The 18,363-nt window shown below is 36.3% G+C and overlaps 1 protein-coding gene and 1 long non-coding RNA gene across 13 annotated transcripts in view; one reads left to right on the top strand and one right to left on the bottom strand.

The window, feature by feature from the left end:
• Cmpy (crimpy) overlaps positions 1-18,363 on the top strand; it is a 268,239-nt gene that overhangs the window by 20,598 nt on the left and 229,278 nt on the right. The gene's annotated exons all lie outside the window — the stretch shown is intronic.
• The window catches only part of LOC140667468 (uncharacterized), a 60,067-nt gene continuing 56,064 nt past the window's right edge, over positions 14,361-18,363 (bottom strand). Inside the window, exon 3 of the long non-coding RNA XR_012047023.1 lies at positions 14,361-14,452. This is a non-coding gene — a long non-coding RNA (uncharacterized lncRNA). The remainder of the gene's footprint in view (positions 14,453-18,363) is intronic.

Here is an 18,363-nt window from a genome sequence, read left to right as displayed (position 1 = left end):
AAACGAGGACAGAGATTAAAGGGATTTGCTATAAAAAATTGTGTATCATGTGATGTTTAAATGCAAATGACGGTTTATTATAATGCAGTGTACGACAGATACGAGGACACTCGTGATGCATTTCGCTGCATCAAATGAAGAAAGTTATTCCATTGCAAAAAAGGTGTCATCGAAAGAGTGTCTTTGCGATTTATGTGATATGTTGAATTTCTATGAAAAATGATGAGATTTGACCTTCAAGTCCTCAACTGTGAAACAGTTCGGCAGAATAATTTTATTCATGTTTGTAAATTTCGTCAGGTTACATATTGCTAAGGAAACACCTTCTCTTTACCGCTTTTTTAACTCGGTTATGTTTCTCTATTGAGTTTCCCTTCTTCGTCCCGGACAGTACCATTTCATTTGGTTTTGAATTCGTAACTTGATGGGGTGGAGGATTACACCGATACATTGAAGAAATATGCCTCCTTTTCGAGATGATGTCTTTGTAGCCCCTCTCCTTAGTCGATAAAAGCCGAAATGGTATTGTCCCCCTTCTCTGGCCGAACAATTTTCTGAACACCACGAGTTCGCTCGGTTGACAAGTGGTGAGAATCCGGAGGGGGGAAGTAATCATTATACTATGAAAGAACGCGGGGAAGGTCCATTGAAACGCGACAAGGTAGCTTCCATGATGCTATCGCTGAGAAATAGGAGAAAAGAAAACATGGGGAAAAAGAGAGGGAAACGACAGTAACGCGAACGACGGAGGTATCTGAACATTTACGGACCATTTCCTCTCTCGCCCGCCTCCTCATAATGACGTTATTGCCTTCTTCGGGGGGGTTGAATGGCGGCGGAGAGCCCTATCTTCAAGTCGCTAACCGCGATCATTATTGGTTTTCGCTCGGTGCACTAGGCATGTAAATTCGTGAGAGTCAACATTGCGGTAAATGTCGCGATCTGTTTCACATCTTTTCGTACGGTAATCGTGACAAATACGACGATTGGTAGACGACATTTATTGCATCGACAAATTCGCGTCTGAACGAATTCTCTCTCTCTCTCTCTCTCTCTAGCGAATCACTTGAATAAAAATTTTAACATTTTTCACAAGTCGAAAACTATATGCGCAATCTAAATAAATAATGGACGACCCTCATTTCCTGAATTTTATCTTTAGCTTCTTGATAAGACTATTGAATAAATTATCATGTGCTAAAATATGCGAGTCTTGCAATTTCTGAAACAATTTCTGTACAAGCAATAATTTTTTTATATCTGTAAAATGGAAGAGAAGGGGAAGCAATAACTTTTCTAACTTAAAATATAAATGTTTTTTGTTAAAATTTGTATTTAATGCTTTTAAGAGTACGTTTTATACATTTTTAGAATTAAAAATATGAGTAAAAAGAATTAAAATTTTCAGCAAAAATAGTGCTTTTATCAAACTGCGAAAATCAATACTATAAGACTGCTTCAAATATTCGATATTGTATAATCCACTTGTTCGCAAAGCGCATGCTTAAATTTCGCTCGTTATGTTAAAATATGATGATTAAAGAGCGAAATTGTCCTCTTCTGCATGATTAATATTTTTTACACTTTCGGCCTTACACACAAGACAAACAAGAGTGCTTTAAAATTTCTATTACTATACTTACACGGATTTTCGTAATATTAGTCGAACAGAATAATAAATGCCGAGAGAAAAGTCGAGTTACTTCGATACTTTAAATATTAAGACTATTTTTAATTCATTTCATTGTATCGCGCTCAAAAGATATTACACTCTTATAACACACATTATTACTATTATATGACAAAGTTGAAATGAATAGTGGGACTGTTTGTTCGCTTTTCATTAAAAGATCAAGTACTTTTTTCTTTACTTGCTTTAATATGTGCGCGTCAATGTTTTTTATTTTTTATGAGAATATTTAATTACTACTAATAAAACAATGTCATTTTGTTTTGTCATCTAGAAAATATATCCCATCAAAGGAATTTTCATTTCGGTTGCAAGGTTGGAATTTAGATTGACATAGGTCAGAAGATTCACTCGTATATAACGCGCATTTTGAATTTTTTACAATATCATGAATGCATATGAAGTTGCTTTCCGCACACGAATACGAAATTACATTTCTGACAATACATTATACTACAAAATAGAAAATCTTCCATCCAACGCGTCTGCATTTGTTATTCGTTGTCAATGGATTTTGTATATTTGCCACGATATCTGTCAAAAGTTCAGTCTTACGAATTTAATTTAATCCTCAAACTGAACACGGTTTTTTTGGCACCGTAATCTTGAACGCGTGGGTAGCACTTTGCACTGTGAATGAACTGTTTAAATTGTCATTTCAGTTATTGTAAGTACCTTTTGACATAAACTTCTTTTTGAATAAGTTTCCAACCTCGAGATTTTATTAATATTTTTTTAAAATAATAGATTAAAAATGGCACGGATACGAAAGACCCACGTGTTCAGTTTGAGGGTAGTTAAGTCTCTGAAGATGAAGAACGTAGACGTATTTTTTACACTCGCGACTTTTGTATAGGAAGCAAAATTTGCGCCTTTTTTACGGATTAAAAACGGAATTATGTATAGTCGGGGTGCAGTTATACCTGGTAAAATATCGACGTGGCAGCGCTATCTCGGCGAGCCACACGTATATAAGAGTGTGTATGTATAATACATGTACACGTATTTACCGAGTGGCGAGGTAATATCGGTAACAATTAACCAACGCGAGCGCATGGATTTATAAGTGTCGTCGACTCTCGAAAGCAAACTCTCCGCGAACAACACGCTCGCATAATAAATTAGTAATATATATTACGTCACGAGGGTCATTGTGTAATATTTACGTTGCGCTCTGTGCGATACTTCCTGGCTCGTCGCTTGCGAACGAGCTTTGCCTTCTCGCGCGTCTGTAAATTCAGTGAAGTGGATTACCCCCCCCCCCCCCGGGCAGGAAAATGTGCCAACTTTTACTTAGGCGTTAAACGGTCCTAATGCAAATCGCCAGGATGCGGGGAAATGTGTGTAAAAGCTCGACGATGCTACGAGCGGTCGTATTTCCTTCTTTACTTCGCGGTTTTATCTGGATGATATGAAAAAGTTAGTGTACTTGTGTGCGCGCGTTTTCCGTTTTCAGATACTCTCTTATCTAAATGCTGATATTTTTAGCTCACCGAAGTTTGTAATAATTTTCATCTATATACGTTTTTTTTTACGTTATCTTTTGCAAACGATAATTTGCGAGCAAGATAATTGCAGCCATTTCATAACAAAAACGTAAATTATACACATTCCTAAAATACACATGTAAGCTGCGTTTATTGCTTATAAATATTAGAGTGTATGTGTAATAATAATACATACCTACGGAATAATTGTTACATTTTATAAATGTACACATTTTTAGACGTACTTTTAATATTTGGATGTTATTTTAAAATGTAACAAAAATAATATAGAGGAATCAGGCGAGCTTTTAATTGTAATTTGCAATAATAATTATTCTTATAAGAGTTAAATAAAAATATTTATAGACATTAAATAAAATACGAATAATTATGATATCTCCAAATGTCACTTTTCTTATTTATAAACTCGGAAAAAACACTACAGAAGCAACGCGTCATAACATTATATCATGGTTTTATTATCTGTTGAATTTATGTGACATATACTCAGCGATATACAGAATACTCATTTAGTCCAGATCGCCCACACATTCTCACACGGTGCACGTTATTGGTGCTGTAAAAAGATATATTCGTGTAAAAGACGTATGATAAAATAACGCAAAAACTTTGCTGTCACTTCTCGACGTGGAAATGACGTTACTTTCAGGACTAAAATTTCAGTTTACGTCAAAATTGATCTTTCTTGATCCCTGCTTATTCATTTCTTTATTTTCTTTTCTTTTTCACGACGATGCTCGTGAAAACGAAGATTGCTATCGCGTCGTTGATCGAGTGTGATCACGCGATTACAAATGTAATATGGCTATATTAAAATTATCAGTCCAGCTCGAGATGAAAATAAAGGGAATCCGGTTCGAAATTATCAGATGAAAATCTTATTAGTGCCGTCGTAAGATTGCCGTTAATTGAAACGATTTTCAACATCGTGTCATTTGAAGACCTTTTTACGATAGTCGGGTACAAGAGAAGGCTTGTGAACGGATCGTAAAAGAGCGCGAAATGACATGCGCCTAGAGTACTCCCAGGGACGAGTGTGTTCGTATCGCGCGGTGAATTAAGCAGCAAGAATTACATTCCTCTTTTTGTTTGCGGCAGAGACACGATAAACATGATTGCGGTAAGTAAACTTGATTTTACTGGACGGAGGAACTGCGTCACGCGAGACTACACTTGCGCGATATGAAGAGACGTCGGGACGATCGCGTTTCGGGCAAACCCGCAACTTTTCCTATTAAATTGTATCTCGCGTGGAATTGTAGGCAGAGAGGTCTAATGGTGTGACGTCACGAGACTCGGTAATATAACTTCTGAGAGAGCGAGCTTAATCGTCTAATGTCATGTAAGAGGGAGCTAAAACCACCCGCGCGCACATGCGTTTGAGTGATAAGACGCAAGACAAACAAAATACTCCAGTTATCGCAATAGTGGTGTGTTAATGGCATAAGATATGGCAAAAGTCATGTCTTTCTTGTATACATCGCGGATTATAAGTAATTTTGCTTGCATTTACTTGGAATATTTTGATGAAACGCACGCGAGAAGCATATATAATTATATTATTGTCAGAAATGTCGCGAATTGCGAGACAAAAAGTAAATTTGTCCCTCAAAACACGATGATAATTCTTTAATAAACCTTCGTCGTTATTAATACGCGGCGTTATTAATATACACGAGCGATCGAAGCGATCTTGAGGACATCAAACTCGAGATGAACGCAGAAAAGGGTTGCCCAGTGTTTCCGCGGGTAGCTGCACCGACAAAAGATGTTGACCTAAAAACCGGCGCTCGTAACGAGTAAATACCAACTTTGCGCCAAAGAGACCCCGTCGGAACTGTGTGTAATAAACGCGCCGCTTACAAATATATACAAATATATATATATATATATGTATGTATATATGTATGTATGTATGTATGTATATATATTATACGTATGTATTCGCGTAAATTCGCGCGCGGCTCGTAAAGCACAAACGTTTCTGGGCGTTCTCCATTGTGCGCCTCCGTGCTTTTATCCTTGCTAAAATTTCTCTCACTCCCACTCGTTTTCTTTTCTCTTTTCTTTTTCATGCATCCAGCGGTAATTGTCGCGTGTAAAGGAAAAACCGTGCACGGCCGCTTTTACGCGTGTTGCCGTATCGTAATTTCGCTATCTCTTCATTTCGGAGTAAATTCGCCGAGAAAAAATCTCGACGCCGCGTACCGCTACCGGTATAGAAAAGGCGTCGTACATATTTACGTATGCGTGCTCGCGATACATGTGTGAGCGCAAGCACGCTCTCGACATGTTTTATGTAACATTACGGGGGGGGGGGGGTCCTCTTAAAATAAAGGTCTATCACAATTTTTTTTAAACGAATCCTTTTACTGTAAAAGGGTATAGCTGTAGTGCAGAATTTACATCATATTCGTTGAAGATTGGAGAATCATTTCTCATTAATAAAAATAAAACTGAGAATAATATTTTTAAACTACAATTTGATTTGAGAAAGAAAACAATTTTCTAAAAGCGTATAAAAAATATATTTTAATGAAAAGAACGTGTTTATAATATTATGTGTTTGCGAATATTTTTTAATATTTTGAGAAACAATGAGAAAATTCATCAGTAACAAATACATTTTCTTTTTTTTTTTTGGTTTGAAAGAGCAATGCAATTCTTGCCGCGAATCTTGTGTTTGTCGATCTCACGATACGATATTCAATTGGCCGTAGTATGAGATGGACACACACATTTGCGGTGTCGGACGGTGTGCTTTGCTGAAATATTCATAAACAAAGCGATGGCTTGCGGTAAATCGGTTCGGCGTGTAGTCGATACTACCGGTGTTTATCGCTGCTTCCACAATTGGCGAGGTTTGTTACGGGGAAATGCATTAATTAATTAACCCGGATGCATGAGAATTGATCGGCGAGTATCGCCGAGTTCGGCTAAAAACATGTCACGTACGATGAGAATCAATCATGTCCGTTTTGTATAAATTAGTTATCTAAATTTAATTACACGCAAAGTTATATAATAATTATTTTCTTTTTTTTTTTTTATTTCGAATTTATGATATAAAGAGAAAACAAAAGGCATTATTGATATGTAATCTCGAAAGAATTTTAACGAAAACTATTACATACACATTTCAAATTTCTTTTTGTTAACTTTGTATTATTCACAATCGTAGTTTATATAATATATTTTTAGATATAATGTGTTGGTCATTTTAAAAAGATTTTTTAATTTGCCCTACATTTCAAGCATTACGCAAGAATAAAATTAAATAATTGCGAGCAAAATTATTATAATTAGCACAAATCCATTTTTCGTAACAAATGCAGTTATCCGCATTTTTATTCGTAATTGCATATAACATACATTCTATGCTAAAGAGAAGATAAAAAGAAAGAAAAAACGCTAAAGGGCGACGAAACAGCGCAAAGAGAAACTACCAACTTCAGTTCTGCGCCGCAGCAGTGTTACATCAAGGTAGACCGGCGTTAAAATTTTATTCTTGTCGCTAACGTGCGATAACATTAGCGGGACCAATTTCGAGCGTGCTCGCGGAATGTAAGACGAACGACGAGGTTCCTCAAGCCAAGCTTTCATCAGCGAACACACGATACGAGTACTCGGCTTAATCGACGATGTAGAAACGACCGTAAACTCCCGTCGACGATTTACGATTCGTTGCGAGTAAAGCTGGATATTCGATTTCTGCGGATGTAAAATTCGCGAAGGTCGCGAATTTTACATTCGACTTTCGCAAGCGACAAAACTCATTTTCAAGATGAAACTGACGGGAAGAGAACCGGTTCCAGAACGGTATATATATATACGTGTTTTGACACATAACAGCCACTGCTATAAACAGCTGTTCCCATCGAGCGTTTTGGCCCCTTATATAAAGATATCTTATACAGACACTTTATACAGGGATACATAACATGCTCTTCTCCTTTTACTTGTATTAATCTCACACTGAGAGAAATAAGTGGCAATTGCATTTATCATAATTTAACTATAATTTATAGTCATTTTTGGAAGCATTAATATTTTATTAGTTATTTTAACAATGTGAATTATAGTTAGTTATATTATTGTTATCATAACTTTTTTATATGTTTATGCAACCATATGTATGATTGTACGTGTCATAATTGTAATTTATACATGGTAAGAAATATACTATAAATATGATGATAACGAGCATAATTGAAAAAAGGAGCAACCCTGACAGAAGTTTGACAGAACTATACGTATATGGTTATTTTTATTAACATTCTAGCAATAATAACTCTAAAAATGAGAATAGCAATTATAATTAATTTACTATGCGATTATAGTTGCAAATACCAGACACTTTCCTCTCAATGAATATGAATCTATACGTATTATTCGCTTGATTTAGTGTACGTAGCTGTACGAGAGAAGTATGGCAGAAGTGTGAACGCGAAACGATCATCACGTGCCAGGCGGAATACTTTTCGAGTATCTTTAGTTCTTTCCTTTTCGCAGTTTCGTCAAACTTTTGCCGAGGAAAAAAAAATAAACTTGGTGTAAATCCGTATAAGAGCATCTTCTCCAGCGCGGACGAGCATTTAGAGGTATTTGCGTAAGATCCTACTACTTTTATAACGTCAGCTCGAGAGATCGGATAAAATCTTGGGTCGTTCCAGACGAAAGCCCACCGTGTAGTTGGGATTAACGCGAGTACGTGACTCGGGCGTGATCGAGTCCCGGGTCCCGGCGAAGGCGTAGGTTATACACCGCGTATTTTCCGGTGGGCGATTGTTGCCGCGAGAGCTGTCGACTCCGCGCATTGGCAGACAGTTTTATACACCGTTATATCAGTACACGAACGCCACTTTCTCAATGTCAAGCAACAAATCTCGAGAACTAGCCGTTTAAGTAGGTAGGTGGGTGGATAGAGTAAAGCACCGCGTTCTCTCTCTACTAATACACTACTACTAACGCACGTGGCAATACGTGTACGCGTGTACATTGACAATGAGTATACGCATAGATCACGGTTTCTCCTCACGTGTACACCCAGAGTACGTGAAACTGTAGAAGCACCGATATACATATATATACAACCGCCGGGTTAGACCGCATACGTGAGTGCGATCGAATAGTAGCTATTTCGAGAGAGGAAGAAATGTGGTGTAAGTACCCTTATTTCGCGTGACAAGACCACCACCATCGCCACCACTATTGGCGGAAAATATATATATGTACGCGGCTCGCTACGCCGACGGCATCGAAACCCATTATCGTTGTACGCCTCGTCGTCTTGCGGGGAGTTTATAAACGGGCGAGAGAGAGTCGAGTAAATGTCGCGCGATAAATAACCGTCGCGATGCGAGGAACGTTCCTCTCCGCGATTGTACGCGGGAGGGTAGGTAAGTCGGTGGATTTTGCGGCGAATGTGCGATAAGATGCGCGCCACTACGGATTGAAAAATTGAACCGACAGGAGGGCGCATAAATTTGGAGACGCGCAACAACGTGCTTCCGGCACGCGCTCGCCGAGATAATGCATCCGCGGAGCGAGCTGATGCATCGTGAAATAAGCGATATAACGTCGCGATGAGTTGTAACTTTTCTCGCCGATTTGTTACCGTCATTTTTATTATTGCGACAATCATGGTAAATATAATATAATATTCTATAATAATGTAATCGACAATTGTATATATATATATATATATATATGTATATGTCAGAGTGTCACCGAGAAGTTACAGCTGACTTGAGTATTATTTTAGAAAAAACAATTTTCTAGAACTGGACCTTCGTAATTTTTATTGATAATTTTACCGAAAAATTATTTTCTTTATTTTCATATGCTTAGTACTTAACCGTCCGTTGACAATCTATAATATTATGTTAGATAAGTTGCCAGTTTTAACAGTTGACAGTTAGTTTTGCGACTAACAATTTTTAACCTAATGCAAATCGTATGTTGTAAACAGAAAAAAAGTAAGTGTCAAATCAATACTTATACACTCATATGAACGCGTTCATTGTTTCACGTATACGCAATAATTTATAATCTTCTTGGAAGAATTTAAAAATCTTAAATTTTAACAATATTATACTCTTATTTCAATACTACGATTGTCCATTTCAAGAATAAAATAATTATTTTAACTTTAAGAGAATTATAATCTTCGATTTGAACATGTGTTATTTTCCATCCATTTTTCCTCTCCATTCAAGAAAATTATTCTTGAACAACAAGAATATATTTTTTTTGCTTAAACTATATAAAATGTCTTTATCCAAGCAAATTTTCTTTGTTTAACGCAATATAATCTCATTTCAAGATTTAGATTTTGAAACTAAAGATATTGTCAAAATAAGAATATTCTTTTTTTTCTGTGTATGCATTAACATAATATGTTAGATATTGCGCTGAAGAAGGTAAGAAAAATCTGATCGAAACATTCGCCCGATTATGTCATTGCCGCTTTTATATATTTTTTATATCTGTCGTCGCATTTTAATTTTGAAATATATTGTCACTTTGTTTATAAGAATAACTTTATCAAATCGCTATTAATGCCAAATCTTGTTTCTTTCATTTATACAATGTGCATTCCTGCAATAACTTTGCACGGGATTTTACTAGTCGGAATAAGTGTTTAAAGAGAATGAAACAAGAGAACTTTATATTTTTAATAATTTCACTCCTTAGTGAAAGATCGATTATCGTCGTTTTCGATTCAGCAAAGAGTTGTGGCTTTTTAATCACGCGCGCATATCTCACATAACGCGAATTGTTAAGTCACGTTTTTGACGTATGTACAGACGCGAGATAAAAATGGTATGCGAGAGATATAAAACCGGAAGTTGGAAGCGAAGCTCCAGTGGTTTATTTTGCCGTTGCAAACCGCAAAATACCGGGCCACTATGTTACCACTGGTGCATTACGTCGTATCCCGCGGGGCGATGTTGCAACGGAAAATCTATAAATGCACCGCGGACTCGCATGTGCATCGCGGCATGTACTGTTTTAAGCTAAGGATTCGTTTTACATCCCGTAGGCAGACGGCGTACGCGGTGTATATAATATATCTCTTAGCTGGAGCGCGAAAGGGATTCTCCTTTGCCTCGAATTAAGCTCTTCTCGATTCGGTGACTAGATGAACAAACGTATGTTGTTTGTATAAAATTGTTAACAAAAAAATCGTGTTTAACTTCGAGATATATATATATATTTTTTTTTCACACAGCGCCGCGCGCGAAATACGGTCGCGTTGCTTTGTTAGGAATGTTAATTAAAAAATTTTATTCTCTCAGGCACATGCCTCCGCTCGACAATGGTTGTTGCATAGATATTTTTAATGAAATACTCGACCTTTTTTTCCAAACTGCCTTTCTACGTCGCAGAGAAAACGGCACTTAGCGCGTATTTAATTGCTCTCATTTCCCAAAGTTTCGCGATTAAAAGGTAAATTAATAGTATGCGGTTCGATAGAGAAGGAGTTAAACTATGTCAAAATATATACATATATTGATATTTATCTAGAGCTTGAGATAATTTAATCGCCATCTTCCCTCTACCTAAATATACATATGTTTAGTTTCTAATTTACTCAAACTCAGTTAAATAAATTTACATTTGACATGGATGCAAGTGAAGTGATGTATATATTACTAAATTTAGCAATGTACAACCAAAACCGTTTAAATCGTGATATATCATTACATACAACATTAGGACCAAATTCGGAAGAAGGACGGTAGGATTCGTAAAAACAATATGTTTCTTTTTAAAGATCCGAGACGCATTACATTCCAGAATTGTTATAGGTGACTCGCGTATACATGTGCGCAATCGATTGGCTATTTTATTTCACGCGAATCGTTGGGACTCCAAGCTGTATGTCATATTATACAGCGACCTGTATTACGTTTTTGCGCGTGTGTGCGACAGTTACAGTCGGTTCGTGAGCTGGCACGAGACATGGGATGCGACGTGACGCATATGGGACGTTACAGCAACAGCGTGTACGCGGTAGAAAGGGAGGAGAAGGAGGAGGAGGAGGAATAGTCCGCATGTGCATCCGGATGGATTGCAGGGATAAATCTGATAGGACGCTGATAGGCCAGTGGCAAAACGGAACAAACTGCAATTTTTGTCGCAAAAGCGTCGTAAAAACGTAGTATTCAGTCGATACGGTTGTGAGTGAAAAAAATGCGAGCAATCTTTGCACGAATGCACCGCCATACATCGAATATCAAGGACAATATTTGAAATTTACCGACTTTATTAATACGCACTTTTTCCTGCTTTCTAAACTATATGCAAATTAGTTCGTTGTGCGTGCGTGTATGTGTATATTACGCATTAAAGCGTTGAAAAGTGAAAAATAGAGTGTGATTAAAAATAAATAACGAGTTATATTTTTCAGTAAAGTAATCTGAAATTTTGTTGTGACAGGTATATATCAGAAATATTGTACGATAAAGTAGTATTTTGTAAAAAAATGTGAAATAGTTCAAAATGCTTGGAATCTTGGCGCTTATTCGGCGTTTATTTATTAAAAAATCGGGGCATATAATACAAAAAATAAAATGTAATTGTACACACATATACACAATGCGCACAATGAGTACGAAACTATATACAACAAATTACGTGTAACCTATTTTGTAAAATAATTGTATCAGATGTCTCACATTGGTTCCAATTACAAATGCGTAATTTTTTTTATCGTTTTATACTGTTATATTAAATATCGTCGTTTTTAATTTATCAGTGATTATTAAAACAATTAATGATTAAAAGACTCATCGTAACAGGTGGATAAATACACGCTTGTAGAGAGGTTCATTACGGATTGTCAGTTGTAATCGAATAGAGTGTCTTGTTGCAGCATTTTTTGCGTCGCATGACCGCGCGATAATGAAACTCGATAGAAATCACTGAAATTCGATAATGCTCTTGGAAAATCGATGGATGGCTATAATGATAGGGATTAGCGTGGATAGTTACCATTTAATGATGATTGCGCGATGGTTGAATCTTGCATAACTACGCTCATAGATAAACCTCGATTTTGGCCAGTTAATTAGGATGCAACGCAGCAGTTTCCCGAAGAGGAACTCAACGTCTGAATTCGCGAAAATCATGCTAAACGTTGATATGTGAATGAACGTTAATTTACCGAAATCCTTGTATAATAGCTTTTAAGATTTAGAAACTTTTCACTCAAGAACAAACTTGAAGATTAAGGTATCGTGTTTATTTCTGTTAATCATTAAAGAAAAATCAACTACGTGATTTTGTAAAAAATAATCGATATTAACTGAATATTATATTTTCGATTAAGAATAATTCATATTTCGAAATTTAACCGTATAAGAAATGTGAAAATAAAATGCGTTACTCGCACGTTGGTGTCTTTTGTATCATTCGTTTTTATTTCTGTGAAAACGCCATAAATTGTTCAGCCGCTTTCAAGCGCGTTTACAACGTTGTGTAAAAAAATTTGAAAAAGAGACTTTACGTAGAGAAAAATATCGCGCTTTATATTATGTTTGACGCTGTGTTATATCGAAATGAATATCTATCTGTAAAATGTATTTGCAAACTGATAGTACTGGCACAGAGGAGAAAGCATACCTAACCACTCTGTGTACCGAAACTTTGAAAAATTCTATCGGGATCAGGGGTAACTGCGGAATTATATAGAAGAAGACAATCACGAATGTAAATACGGATATGTTGAAATATAAAATTCCAGTGTTTGTGTGTGTATTTGTGCTTTCGTGAATGTAATTCATTTTTCTACGAACAACTGTATCGCTTTACGAGTTGGACAGAAAGAACGTGTATTGTACATATGTATGTTGCGAATCATACGATGGACGGTGCGCGATGTAAAACTAATTTTACCAATTAAAGAGGATGTAATTTTTGTCTAAAATATAAAGATATTTTATATAATATTATTTCAATTATATATAAGTATACATAGTATTATATTTTAATCGTATAATAAATAATTATTATATTAATGCTTACTATATATGTTACGTGAATACAATGTATAGGCATATAAATTTGCATATGTTGAACAGGCCTTTAATAATACATTAGCATTTGTCAGTTTAATAGATTGATTTTGATTTTGCAAAAGCTACGCTTTCATTCGTTATAGAGCTACACCCCAAGCTTACTTTTGTAAACCGATTCGATAAACTGAAAGCTTACGTAGTAAGTATATTCTATCATAATCAATAATTCTGTAAATATTGATCACTCGATGCAGCGCACGGCGCAATGACGCTATCATTGCGTTTGAGAGAAAATGAAACCGAACGCGCGAATACTCCTGAGTACTTGAGAGAGCGCAAGCATGCACTGTCAAAGGTATATATGCATACATATGCGAGATATACCGTTTTCATCGGCACAACGAGGTCGTGTCGTATCCATTAAACGTACCATAATTTTCTCGAGTATCATACATTACGCATACTGCAGAAACAACTGCCACCCGCACGAGAGTCTCTCTTTCTCTCTCTTATTTTTTTAAACCCGCTTCGTTCTCGTGCTTGGAAAAACAGATTTTCCTTTTTTTTTTTTTTTTTTTCTCGACTAAAATACACGAGCGCGCATATGGCGTTATATTGAGACAGATTATTTATTTTTTTATTTGTAGAGGAGTATTAAAATTATTAAAAACACGTTCTTTTCTTCACAATAGCGTGACTTGAATAAGTCTGAAGTAATTTAGATTCATTTATTATTTCATTATTAATTTAGATGGAAGTTCTCGAGGAGAAAAGAGTGCAAAATTATTTTTTATCGACGAGTATATTTTGTTAATGAGGAGAGAATATTAATTTGGAAGAAAGTTTAGATACGACGTGGAATGTGTTATATTTCGTTAAATTCCTTTATTATTTAAGTTTATTGGATTATTTTCAAAGTTATGGAACTCTCCTGACATTCGAGAATACTCGAGGTCCAATTTAACGAGACTGACGTAACCTCAGACAAATACCGAAATGCGAGGATATCACGAGGTCAAGCAATTTCGAGATCCACGCTATGTTTCTAATCGCAAACGCGCCCGAATGACTTCCACCGACTTTATGTTCCGCATTGCAACACGAGAAAATATTGAAACCGAATACTCACGTTTTAGGACTACTCGCATTCGGTCTGTGAATCTTTTATTTTTGCTTGAAATCTTTTGATGACACAGGATGTACTTGTACTCTCGGGAGGATGAGGAGATCTAGAAATAATAAAAAGACATTTTTATCAGCAAAAGTATACGAAAGCTAGTTTTACGATCCGATTCGACGTGATCGTTAAAGGAAAATTGCGCAACCCTATCAGACGTATACACGTGCAGGGAGCGTAAAACTAAAGGAAGTCATATCGATGGATCCGGTTTTCGCGTTAACTCCAAACATAGCTTCCAGCGCAAATACTCGTTTTACTCGCACGCGAAGATTTGAAAAATTATAACATAAATATTTTCCATCTTTATATACAATACTCTACTACAGATTAAGCAACATACATATTCATTATTTTCGCATAAGAGTTGCCGTTGTTATACATTATTGTACATGCAAAAAAATAAGTGTACTCGAGTAGAAAAATAAATCATCGTCACCTGGAGGGGCGCATTTTGCTGCGTCATCCTTTCGCGTTACGTTATGCAGATGAGGTTTGTAAAAAATCTAAGGATGTAGTCCCTGTAATTTCGCCTTCTTCCCACGGCGCATGATTCTTTACGTCGTCCTTAATACCGTCCGCGTGTTGGTTGATTAAACCGCTCCTCTCACCGATGAAGTTACTTACCGCCGACGGGATGTATAACATCATAATTTTTCCTAACTCTGTTTACTTTGGAAATCTGCTTTGAATTTCGCCGCGCGTCACTGTATTCTACTAAATGGCCCATGCAGCAACCGTATAAACTCGCGTGTCACTCGCGTGTAATGAGTCTATAAAATGTTTCATTACTACACGCTTGTCGTTGCGGCAATATTTTAGCAACGGGTTTGTGGCGGCTTAACTGATTTGAAGCACATATATTATCGCACATTGTAATTATCGAAAATTAATGCAAAGTAGATCTGCATAAAATGCGCATTTATTTATCAATCAGTGCCGTTATTTTCCCCTCATCACGGTATCACAGATTTATTAATTAATGCGTTGATTATTTTGTAGATAAAGAAAGAGCTGGTGGGATAATGTTATTTACGTTAAGTCTGATTGTTGCTTTAACATTCCTTGTTCTATAATGCTCATTTATATATACATTGAAATAATTGAATAAACTGAGCTTAATTAGATTAAGAGAGAAAGATTGATCATCTAAAATTTAGAAGAAATCAAGTTTTTAAAGAGCAGCCTCTGTTTTATTTAAAATAAGAATATAATATTAGTATTTATTAAGTTAATTAGTATTTAGTAGTTAAATATTTATTGATTAAGTTTATTAACTTTATGCATGCGCGTTGATGCGAAAATAATCTGTTAGAAGGAAGAATAATTTTATATGTAAACAATTTCCTATGAATGTGTAAACTCCTTTCTCAAAGAAAACTTAGTGAGAGAAATGTAAGTAAGTGTCTCGGCATACATTGACGATTTAACGAAGTGGCTAGCGATTTAACGGATTACTGACATCGGGACAAGAGACCAAACACGTCTCCACGTAAGCCGATTACTGAGTAAAACCGTAATGCATTCTGACTTCTCGAATTTCTGGTCGCGATTCCGGAAGAATCGACAGCGTAATGCACGTATGTTAAAAGCGGAAATGTGTTCGAACATTCACGGCCAATTGATTCTCGCATGCACAGTCCATTAGTTTGAAATTAATTTGCGTAAAAAGTGGCGATTCGGCGTTTTTCATCAAATTACATTTTTGAAACATAAAAAAAAAGAATTAATTAAATCCTTTTAAGGAAAAGAATTAATTAATGCTTTAATATGTATAAAGAGATTAATACATAATTTCATATTTATAAAATTATTTATGAATATTTATTTTTATTATAATTATTTATGAATATATTCTTGGTTAAGAAATTTTTATCTTCTATATTTAATCGATTGTTTACCTAAAAAATGTTTTTAATGGTATAAATTAAATTAACATCTAATTTCTGACGTTGCTCGTGCAACGTAGCATGATACACATAAAGCCAAGAAAGATATTCTCAGCGGGATAATACTTGTAAAATATAAAAAGCAATTTTTAAATCAAATAGTTAAAGCTACCAATGATTGATACAAATCATACCGGCAATTTTTAAAACATTATCTTGAAGAAAAAATATAGTTTTATGATGGACTTGGCCACGTCCGGTCGCTTTAATGGCCCATCCTTGGGATACTTTCTCGCACCTTATTGTCCTCGATTTTCTTAATCGAATACCGCCGCGGTTCGGTTGCGTTCTCGACTTGCAAACTCGTAGCGTATACCTGGTAGTGGGCAATTAGACGGGAGCGCATTCCCAGCCATTAGCTCGAAATGAATTCGCATTTAGCACGGCCCAGAGGGCAAACCGATCGGCAAATTCGATTTTCTCCGCACAGGCCGTCTGTGGATTATTAAACTTATCGATCGAAGCGCACGGTCGAAGGCGTGGGAGGCGGTGCGGGAAGGTCATCGTGACCACGGAGATCAGGTTATCACGATAGGTCGTAATCGCCCTTCGTGTCCAACAACTCGGCCTCGATTTACCATCCGGTTGGTTGATCGTCCCGTTTCTGCCCGCTCTATCGCCCGCTTCTCTTCCTTTTTTTCCTTCCGTGAAGTTTTCATGGGATTATTTCGTGCAAACGGTGAAAATTAACTGTTGTCCTTTTTCTTTAAAATTCCGACGCTTTCTCTCTCTCTCTCTCTCTCTCTCTCTCTCTCTCTCTCTCTCTCTTCTTTTTTTCCCTCTTCTTCCTCTCGGTATTTCTCTCGGTTACTGGTGTGCGACTAGTATAGCGAACACAATTGAATTCGAATTTGTCGTCCGGGTACACACCACGTCTCATTAGGCGACCGCATTATACTCCCTCGGGTGTATTAATGGAACTCTCCCCTGTCCTAATCTGACGACGAGCGATATATGCACGATGCCTGGTGATGTTGACGATCTTGTAATTGCGCCGTTATCGATGCTCGATTTGCTCCGATTCGCGCCGGCGAATTCGCCACGGATGCTGGAATGATTCTGGAAATTTTTTCCATACCGTCATTGCACTTTACAAATTCCAATATAACCCCGCATGCATTGCTTCGCTCACGCGTTGTGTGGAATTTTTTCCTCGCAACGCAATGCCTGGCGTAGTTATATAAATCCGGATTATGACAAGTCATTATCGAGTGTTATGAACTATGCGCGTTATAACAGAGAGCACTTTTTTTTTTCTACAAGAGACACGAGCTCTCGCGTCAGTCGATGTTATGCAAATATTTCGAGTATTATTTATCGGCGATCGCACGATTGTGATCGGAATCGGTTTTCCAATTTCATCGTTTGATGCGTATAATAATAATCTGCCGATGACAGTGCAGTGCATGCTATCGTGATGTGAAATTAACTCGATTGCTTAGTATTCCGCGATAAGCGTGCTTGTACGGACCGATAACAAACATTAAACGTAAACACGTTGTTTATATCTCCATTTAAGCATGCCGAAAATCACGTCGTTCGTCAAAGTTTAATCGGGCGCATAAAAGAAAACATCGTGCGATATATCGATCCGATAAATAATAAAGTTGCACATTGAAGAGTAAAACCAATTTAGTCGGCATAGACCGACCGTGCGAGGTTCATCGATTTCTACAATTTCAGATTATTTCTTTTAAACTAACTTATTATAATTATTACTATCAATATATTAACGCAATAATAATTAAAATCATGTCAATCTTTTTTCTTTTTAACTATCTTATCTCTCATATTAAAATTCCGATCCGCTTTCTTTGTTCACGTACCCAGATATATCAATAGATTAGAAAATACTAAAGCTCCTCCCCCCCCCTAAAAAAAATAGAGTTTATATTTATAATTCATAATTAAAAAATAACGATTCAACTAATTTAGCAGTAATTTAAGATTTAATTGAAAAAAAAAATTAATTTAATATTTAAGTAATTAAATAATAGGCTTATACGAGCGTACT

This window comes from Anoplolepis gracilipes, chromosome 7 (genome assembly GCF_047496725.1).
Source record: "Anoplolepis gracilipes chromosome 7, ASM4749672v1, whole genome shotgun sequence".
Taxonomy (NCBI): Eukaryota; Metazoa; Arthropoda; class Insecta; order Hymenoptera; family Formicidae; genus Anoplolepis; species Anoplolepis gracilipes.
Note: the sequence above shows the minus strand (reverse complement) of the source record. Positions and strands in the feature narration are given on the sequence as shown.